The sequence below is a fragment of the Piliocolobus tephrosceles genome, chromosome 5 (assembly GCF_002776525.5).
Source record: "Piliocolobus tephrosceles isolate RC106 chromosome 5, ASM277652v3, whole genome shotgun sequence".
NCBI lineage: Eukaryota > Metazoa > Chordata > Mammalia > Primates > Cercopithecidae > Piliocolobus > Piliocolobus tephrosceles.
The window spans coordinates 60,893,581-60,902,639 of NC_045438.1; positions in this window are offsets into that span (position 1 = coordinate 60,893,581).

Below are 9,059 nucleotides of genomic sequence, written 5' to 3' on the forward strand. Positions count from 1 at the left end.
AATAGGCCAATGTTACAATTTTCTATGAAAGGCACAAAGGTAATATAGCATGAGGCTTCTATCTACCAAAGATTCATAAACCATTTGTAGAGATAAGACTGACAATTGCAGTAGACCATTGAACAACACAGCTTACAGGCATACAGTCAAACATCCACGTACAACTTCTGACTCTGCTAAAACTTTACTAATAGTCTACTGTTGACTGGAAGACTTATTGATGACAAAAACAGTCAATTCACATATATTTTGTATGTTATATGTATTACATTCTTTATTCTTACCATAAAGTAAGCCAGAGAAAAGAAAATGTTATTAAGAAAATCATAAGGAAGAGAAACTTTATTTACTATTCATTAAGTGGAAAAAAGTGGATCATCAAGGCCTTCATCTTAGTCGTATTCATGTTAGTAGGCTGAGGAAGAGGAAGGGTTGGTCTTGCTGTCTCAAGGGTGGGAGGAAAGATGGAAAAAAATATCTGCATATAAGTGGACCCGTGTAGTTAAACCCATGTTGTTCAAGGGTCAACTGTAATTAAACTGAGTTACAATTCAAGTTAATGTATAATCTTCACTGAACTCATAGCATACTTTATCAAAGCTAAGAATCTTGTCTTAAAAAGACCAGCACAAGCAAACACCACCTCTCAATACTCAAATGCTCAGTTTGAAGAAGTCAGTGTGGCTGTTGCATTGAAGTTTCTATCTGAACATATCAATCTTCAGAATTCTTGGGGGTGGGCGTGGTATACAGGGGGGAAGCAGGGGCCAGAGGTCAGGGAAGAAACATGAAGAGTGCCTGGCTGGTCCCAGGTTCCCACTGGTCACACTCCCTCTCCCTTTGCCACCGCATCCCTGCTGTCTATCCTTGTTGAGGAAGAAGAGATGGAAGAGAAGAGAGCAGAAAGAGAGAAGGAAGTGAAAAGAGTATTAAAGAAAGACTGAAAGAAAATGGAAAGGAACTTTAAAGGGTCTTTGCATTGCTCTGAAGGTGAGAAGGTAAAATAAAACCTCCAAAAGAAACCATTTCACTGTTAGCAACAACAAGCTTTATAATACTGGCTTTCCTTGAAGAAAAGAAAATAGGCAGAGGGAAATGAGTGGATATTTCAAGGAATGTTATATAATGTGTGCTGTATGATGCTATGGCAATTTGCAAGATTAATCCATTCAACCTCCCATTTTTCCAGGCAGGGATTCTCATCATGGGATCTGTTGACCTTAGAGGAATCTAGAAACCTGAAAGCTTTGCAAGTTATTAAGTTTCCGTAATTTTTCTGGGGAATGGTTCTGAAGCTTCCAGCAGCATCTCAATGGGGTTTCCCAATTCTGCAAACATTATGAACTGCAGATTAAGGCAGATAGATTCCAGAAACTTTTGCTTTAAAGTTCTGACTTGGCAAGCAGTTGGGAATCTTTCCACAGAGTGCTTTCCTCAAAAGGATAAAATAGTGACTTTATCAGACTTTCCAGAAGCCCCAATATTGCACTGAGTCCTTTTCAGGCAAGCATCCACATCCTCTTATCATTTATTTCTCTTATGATAGGGTTTAAAGTTTTCTCACCATCCACCAGTTGCTTCTAAGTATGTGCTGACCTGTTAACTTCTCCTTAATGCATGGCACCCTAAAGTGAGCACAGTAATCCAGGATGAGTCCACCCACGAGGAAGCAGGCACTGCCCACCTTATTTTAGACACTGTGTTTCTGTTATAAAACCAAAGATCCCAAGAACTTTTTTGAAAGATATATAACCCTTTTGTCTGGCAGGGATTTTTGACAAGTACATTTTCTAAATCTTTCCTCATGTGTTACCTCGGAACTCCATCATTTTCCACTTATCTCCTATGTATACACTTGAGTTTTAGAAGACTAAAGAGCAGGATTTTATATTTGTCTCTTTTAAATTTTATCTTGTCTATTTCAGTAATTGTTTAGCAAAGTGTATCAAAATATTCTGGAAGCTCAATTTCTCATCCAGCGTTAATAGTTGTCCCTCTCAGCCTCGTGCCACTCAAGGGTTTATTTCTCATGATTTCAAAGGCCTATCCAAGTCTCTGGTTTCCATATGGACAGGAGCAGACTAAAGACTAGCAGCTCCTCCTATCTGACGCTGATTTAGGTTGATCAATTAATCAATGCTCTTTAGCTTTAAAGCATTCAACCAGTTATCAATTCAGCTGATTAGAATGAAATTCAGCCTATATATCTCCATCTTGGCAATTTGAATATCAGGCAATTTTTTAAGAAACTTGCTGAAACCTAGATACTCTTCTTATGCATATCATTCTTAGATATTTTCCACTCTACCTCATGACAACTATTGCAGAGAGACAAATTTTGGCTTAACAAAGCTGCTTGGGGCTGGAATACACCTGCTTCAGGTGGTGAGGTCTGTCATTGAAGGTTTAAAACATCTGGCTGGAATAAAATAGGAAAGGTTTGGGTATCAAACAAGAGATTCAATTCTGTATCTGTATAGTGACTTCAGACTCTAAACATTTTTTACTATAAATGATGCTTCATGGGTGTTGAGTAAGTCAAATGGTAGCTTCAGGTACGATTTGATTCATGGATCAATGATGTCATCATGATCCCTTTCTGTTCTTCTTTGTGTGCCGGTGTGGCTCTCAGGCTGTCTCACCTTACTGTAATCAATTGACTACAGCACCTTTCTGAGCCCAGAGGAGAGGAGAATGTCTGTAGTCTAGCATGCCTTGCAAATATCTTAAGACTTGCACTGATTTAAACTGGATTAAGTCATGTGCCTATCCTGCAACAATCACTGTGGCCGCAGAGATGAGATATGCTCTTCTGGTTATTTATTGCTACATAACAAATCACTTATCTCCCATGGTTTCTGTGGGTTAGGAATTTCAGCAAGCTCAGCTGGGTGACTTTGCCTGGGGCCCCTCATGGATTTGCAGTCAGATGGTGGTTGGGGCTAGAACAGTGGTGGGGAAGAGGAGTTGATGGTGCTAGGAGATACCTGGGCATCTTTTTTCCATCATGGAGTCTTGAGGCCTCTCTATGTGGTATCTCCAGTTGGGTCAGTTTGGGCTTCCCCACGATATGGAGGCCTCAGGGCCATGAGACTGCTTGTATGCAGTGTCCCAGGAGAATGAAGTGTAAGTGTTTGGCATTTCTGTGGTCTAAACTCAGAAATCACATAATGTCTCTTCTGCCCTACTCTGTTGGTTGAAACAGTCACAAAAACCCAGCCATATTCAAAGGTAGGGTACATAGACTCTATCTCTTGAGGGAAGAGGGGCAAGATTCTAGAAGAAATTTCTAGAAGAACAGTCATCCCTGGAAAATATAATCTTTCACATATGCTAATGGGCTTAATCCAATCAAAATCTGGCCCTAAGCTAAGAGCCCAAAAACAGTCTCCCAAAGTAAGCCTGGTTGGTTGGGCATGGTGGCTCACACCTGTAATCCCAACATTTTGGGAGGCTGAGGCAGAAGGATTATTTGAGCCCAGGAGTTCAAGACTAGCCTGGGCAATATACTGAGACCCCATCTCTATTAAAATTTTAAAAAATATATGTTAAAGTAATCCAGGGTGTTATAGATGGGAGAAGAGGGGTGTAGATGGCAGAGAACAATCTCTCCTTCTATATGCATGGGGACCAAAGCACAGGTGCAGAGGGATGAGGTCACTGTATTCTATCTACTTTAATTTTTTTAATACAGATTTCTACAACTACTTTATCATATGACAAAATTTGCCAATAGCTTATATTTATAGTCAAAACTAAACACAACCATATTTGATTTTTTAAAAAGAAAACATTAAGTTACACATCATTAACTTAGATCCACCAATGGAGAATTAATCTTGATGCATTAGGCCGAGTTTTCTTTGTGCTGGTTATAAACAGATTAATGGTATTAACAAAGGTGGGGGTCAAGGAACTATTTTAAGGGGATGAGCAACCAGCTTTAATGTTGCTGAAGAGAAAAGGTGCTAATTATAAATATTTCTGAGAATCTGTTCATTAAACACTTTTGAGATTACAAAAGTTATTTCTTATCCTCATTCTGTTACAATAGTATTAAATTCAAGTAAGAATTAAGTAAATACAGATAAAACGTGCATAGAATAAGGCTTATTTCTTATTTTTGAAATAGTCAAGAAATCAGTATTTTTGTGGTTTTGCCAAAGTGACATTGACTCACTCCTCATTAGAGTCAGTCTTTATTTATTGTTTTTAATTGGGAGAAATACATGCCAAAAGAAATACGAGATTTATTATTCTAAATTCATATTTAAAAGGTAAAAAACTGCTGTGTGTCTGTGGCACTGCTGTTTTAAAGATTTCCTTGCATCCCCCTCAGAATGACTGATAGCACAATTATAGCATTCCTGCTGTGAACTTTTCTTTGTTTTCTAAACACAGTAAGTGTATCCAAAAACTTATTAAAATGAAATCCCCCTACCCTCTCACTCTTCATGATTGTCAGCTTCAGATAAGCCCAAGCTGATGGTAGTCAATTGCCTCTCGGCATTAGATTTATTATAATCTCCCAATGGGTTCATCCTGCCTGCTGCACAGATAAAACCAATCCACTAAGACAGCAGTATTACAGTAGAGAAAGAGTTTAATTATCACAGGACTAGCCAAGTGGCAGATGGGAGTTTATGACTCAAATCAGTCTCCCTGAGAATTCAGAGGCTAGGGTTTCTCAAGGCAGGGGACTAGGGAATGGGGATTGCTGATTGGTTGGCTTAGGGATAGAATCATAGTTGTCTTCTTACACCGAGTCAGTTCCTGGGTGGGACCACAAGGCCAGAGGAGCCAGTTCCGTGGTATGGGGTACCAGTCCAGGTGGCACCAACTTGTTCATTGGAATGCAGTCTGAAAAATAACTCAAGTACCTATCTTAGATTTTGCAATGGTGATGTCACCAACAGGAGCAAATGGGGAGGTTACAAACCTTATGACCTCTGGCTACAAGGCTCCTGAACCATAATTCTAACCTTGTGGCTAGAATATAACCTTGCAAAGGTATATCTGGTCCCTGAGCAAGGACATAGTTAGTTTCAGGAAGAGACTGTTATCATCTTTGCTTTAAAGTTAAACTAAATTCCTCCCACAGTTGGCTTGGCCTATGCCCAGAAACAAACAAGGACAGCTTGGAGGTTAGAAGTAAGGTGGAGTAAGATCAGATTTCTTTCACTGTCATAATTTTCCTGTGTTAGATCTTTCTCACTGTCATAGTCCTTGCAAAAGCAGTTTCATTGAACTCCATTCTGCTCATGGAACAGTAGCTGCCAAAACTGGAGCTGGGGTGTTAAATGCGTGGAAAGATGCTCAGCCTGTGCCTCTCTCTACCCGCCAACACCCACAGCCTGCCTGTCAACAGCCCCATGCTCAATCATCCTAAGAATCTGCTTTACTGCTCCACTATTTGGCGGTGGCTCTAGATTACTGAGCAGCTTTCTTCTCTCAGATGCTTGCTGTGCCAACAGTGTGTTTAACAAGGAACAGCTAAGACATTGAGTGTTCAAACAATGGTCAATTGTTGGGTCTGTATGAATTCAAACAGCAGACTTGCCTGATTTCATTTTTCTTTTTACCAGTTTGACTAAAGTAGCCTATTATTTTAACATTAGGTAGAATTTTTTAGTCACAAAAACCTACTCTCCATTTTTTAATGTCTTGCTAGATATACTTACTCTTGTACATGTGGTTTCTCTGCCTGTTAGCAGTGTTTTACTAGCTTTTGCCAGCACAGCTTGTACCCTATCTGCAGAGGACAAAGAAATGCAGAGGCCTAGAGAGCCGGTCCGTGCTCTCCTGTTCCCTGTTCAGTGTCACAAGAGAGGCCCTCCTGCATACCCCATTGCACTGGAATAGACACAGAACCCTCAAACTGTCAATAATGACTTCCCACCCTGGGACCCCCTTCCCTCTCCCCTCTTCTGACCTCCCTAGTCACTTCCAAGTTCCTATTTCTTCCACTTCTTCCAAATAATGCCTGCCCATCTTCACAGTGAGTACCTAGACACCACACTCACCTTCTCACCAGAAGTGCTAGTATCTCAGAGAGCATTTCAAGGCAAGCCAAGGGGCCCAGAGACAGTGACTCTGGTGGCTAGTCCAAAGGCAGCGGCAAGTGGCCACTTTCCTGGGAGCCATAAGAAGGACCTTATAGTCTCACTTGGAGCCTGCAAAGCCCTGGAGTATCGTTCAAGGACTCCACATTTAGATTCTCCAAATGGCCAGAAATGTGCCGGCTAACAGTTCACGAGGAACCACGTGGGTGCCACAGGGTGCTGAAGGTTACGTGGCTGGGAGAAGATGTTCAAATACACCTGATAGGTGCTTCCTGAGCCATCCCACAGTATTAACCACGTGTTTCTGAAATTTTGACACCTGGACCCTCACTGACACTGGAGGGACTGCCCCTCCCAGGGCTAGTCAAGTCCTAAAGACAGAAAATGACTCCCCCATGAGTAGGCCCTTCATGTGCAAACCACACAATTCAGAGCCCACATGCCGACCCTGCCTCCTCTAGTGGGATCTCCCATGCTGGGCCTCTATTCCGCTGCCGTAATCGCCCTAGGGCCAGGTGCCAGACAACTGGAAACAGCCCCTATGCCCCAGATTCAACAGAAATTATTCACACTAGCCAGTCCTAAGCCTGCTCACCCTGTCTCCCCAGTTTCTTCCCTCGGAAATCTCGATGAGGCTCTTGCCTGTGCTTCCCCCTGGCTTCTCTGCCACCTGCCCGATGCTGGTGCTTCCCTATGGGGCCCTGAGGGTCATAGCGTGACCCTCCTCTCGGGAACTGAGTGACAATGGCAATCGTCTCCTCATCTGTTGGCTTCACCTCACCTGAAAACCTACAATTTATACCACCAACTCCACTTCCTGTCAGAAAAATCTGTCCTAACCAGCTCCTCTGGCTGGGTTTATACATATTCTTATCACAGCTGCCAAGATCATGGCCACCAACAAGTCTTATCTGTGCAAAGGGGATAATGATAGAGCGAGGATGGTATGAAGAGAATGCTAGGTACACGCAGTGAGCTCTCAGCCAGGGGACTGGCGCTAGGAGGTGCTCGGTGCATCTCAGCTCTGATTACGATAATGACAAACTGTGCGCCTCAAGGCCTCCAGGTCACCTCTGAGTGCCAGGCACTTCCCATTCCGCCCCCGTGGATTGTCCTGAGCAATGCTTGTCTGCCTCTTAACGCCAGCTCTGCCGATGAGGAGCCTCTCAAAACGCTTCCCATGCACACCTCAGCAGGAGCAGCTGCTGCAGCGACACTGGGAACCCTCCAGTCTGAAGCCGGTGGGTAAAGGGCTCAGAGTCTGCTTACCTGAGAGCTCAGGGAGCCTCCAGAGAGATGATTCACCTCATCTGGAGAGAGACAGCCAGAAAGGGCCGTTTACCCAGCAGCCGCTCCTCTGCCATGGAGGAGAAAAGGCAATTCTTCCCCTTACATTTGTCTCTGGCCCAGCACAAATGTCTGATTCCTGAGGAGAGATGAGGGTGGGAGTGGGAGGTTGGGGGTTATGGTTGAAGTCAAATGAGCTCCTTTCTCTTAAAACTCCAAACATCAACATTCAAGACAGTACAGCTGACGGAACACAAAAGAACATCAACAAATATTGGACTGCAGTTAATGACGTGTGGGGACAAAGGCACCGATGTTTGCAGCTGACTTTGAAAAGTCTAAAAACAATAAGCTGGATGGATGGGTAGCTGCACAGATGTGTGGAAAGGAAAGAGAGCTGAGTGCCAACAGCTGTGATATGTCTAGATGTAGCTATGTGAACCACTGTATAATTCTTTACATTCTTCTGTATGTGTAAAATGTTGGAGAAAAAGGGACCAGAGTCATCTTCCTTCTTCAGCATGGAAGGCAGAGTGACCCTAGCATCCCGGGCACTCCAGGCCTCTGCAGCAGGAATGGAGGCAGATTGCAGCCAAGCACTTGGGGAACTGGGCAGTGGCAGGGGCACCTGACAGAGGCTCCTGGCAGAAGGGGCTTCACTGTGGAGCACCCGAGTCAGTGCAGGGCATCTTAGAGAGCTCCACAGGAGAGGAGCTCCCATTGCTGAGCAAAGGAGGGAGAAAATGATGGGGCCACACAGTGTAGGGTGGACTTGGTCAAGAGCCACCTGGAGACCAATCCCAGGACTCATCTGAAGACACTTTGCAGATGTCTTGACCCCTGCATTAAGAGACCCAGTGGAACACCGGTTATAGCTAGAAACGCGCATATTTCCAAAAATTACTCTACAGATTTGTTTCCATTAGGAAATTTCAAATCCTCAATTGTAATTACATTGGAATTTTTTGAGATGAATCTTCTTTTTGTAAAGTATCACTTCCTCTGGAACAGCAGGGTTATTATTTAATAAGTTCAGCAAAAAACAAAAAAAAATTTCAAATGGAATGTAATCAAAGTTCTCTCCCTGATCCATCCCAATTGTATACTTCATCTTTCAATGATGAATTGGATTCCTGTGTAGGAAACCCAGAATCCATTAAACTCCCCAATCTGGGTCTTAGTCACAGCACAACTGAGAAGCCATGTTTCAAACATGGAAGTGAGAATGAAGGACATGACTTGCCAAATTACTGCCACACAAGCCCAATTTTCTCTACTAGTGGAGGCAGACCAATGGGAAGTGAACACCAAGGTCCATTTGTAAGGGAGCTCCCAATCCATGAGCAAAACAGTTCTGAAAACTTTAGGGAAACATTTGAACATTTTCCAGATATTAAGGACTCTTCCAACTTCTTTATACAAATCCAAGTGTGAATGACTCAAAAAACATTACTTGAATCTTCCCACATGGAGCAAGTTTTTTAATGGACATAAAAAAGTATGACTGATTGACATGCAAAAACTAGATGCAAAGATACAGAAGACTAATTTCTTACATCCCTCAGGGACAAGATACTTATATCTTAATTACTTTGATTCTGTTCATTTGTAATGACTCACAATTCTGCAGACTGTACAGAAAACATGACTGGGGAGGCCTTGAAAAACTTTCAGTAATGGCAGAAGGGGAAGCAGCACATCTTACATGGC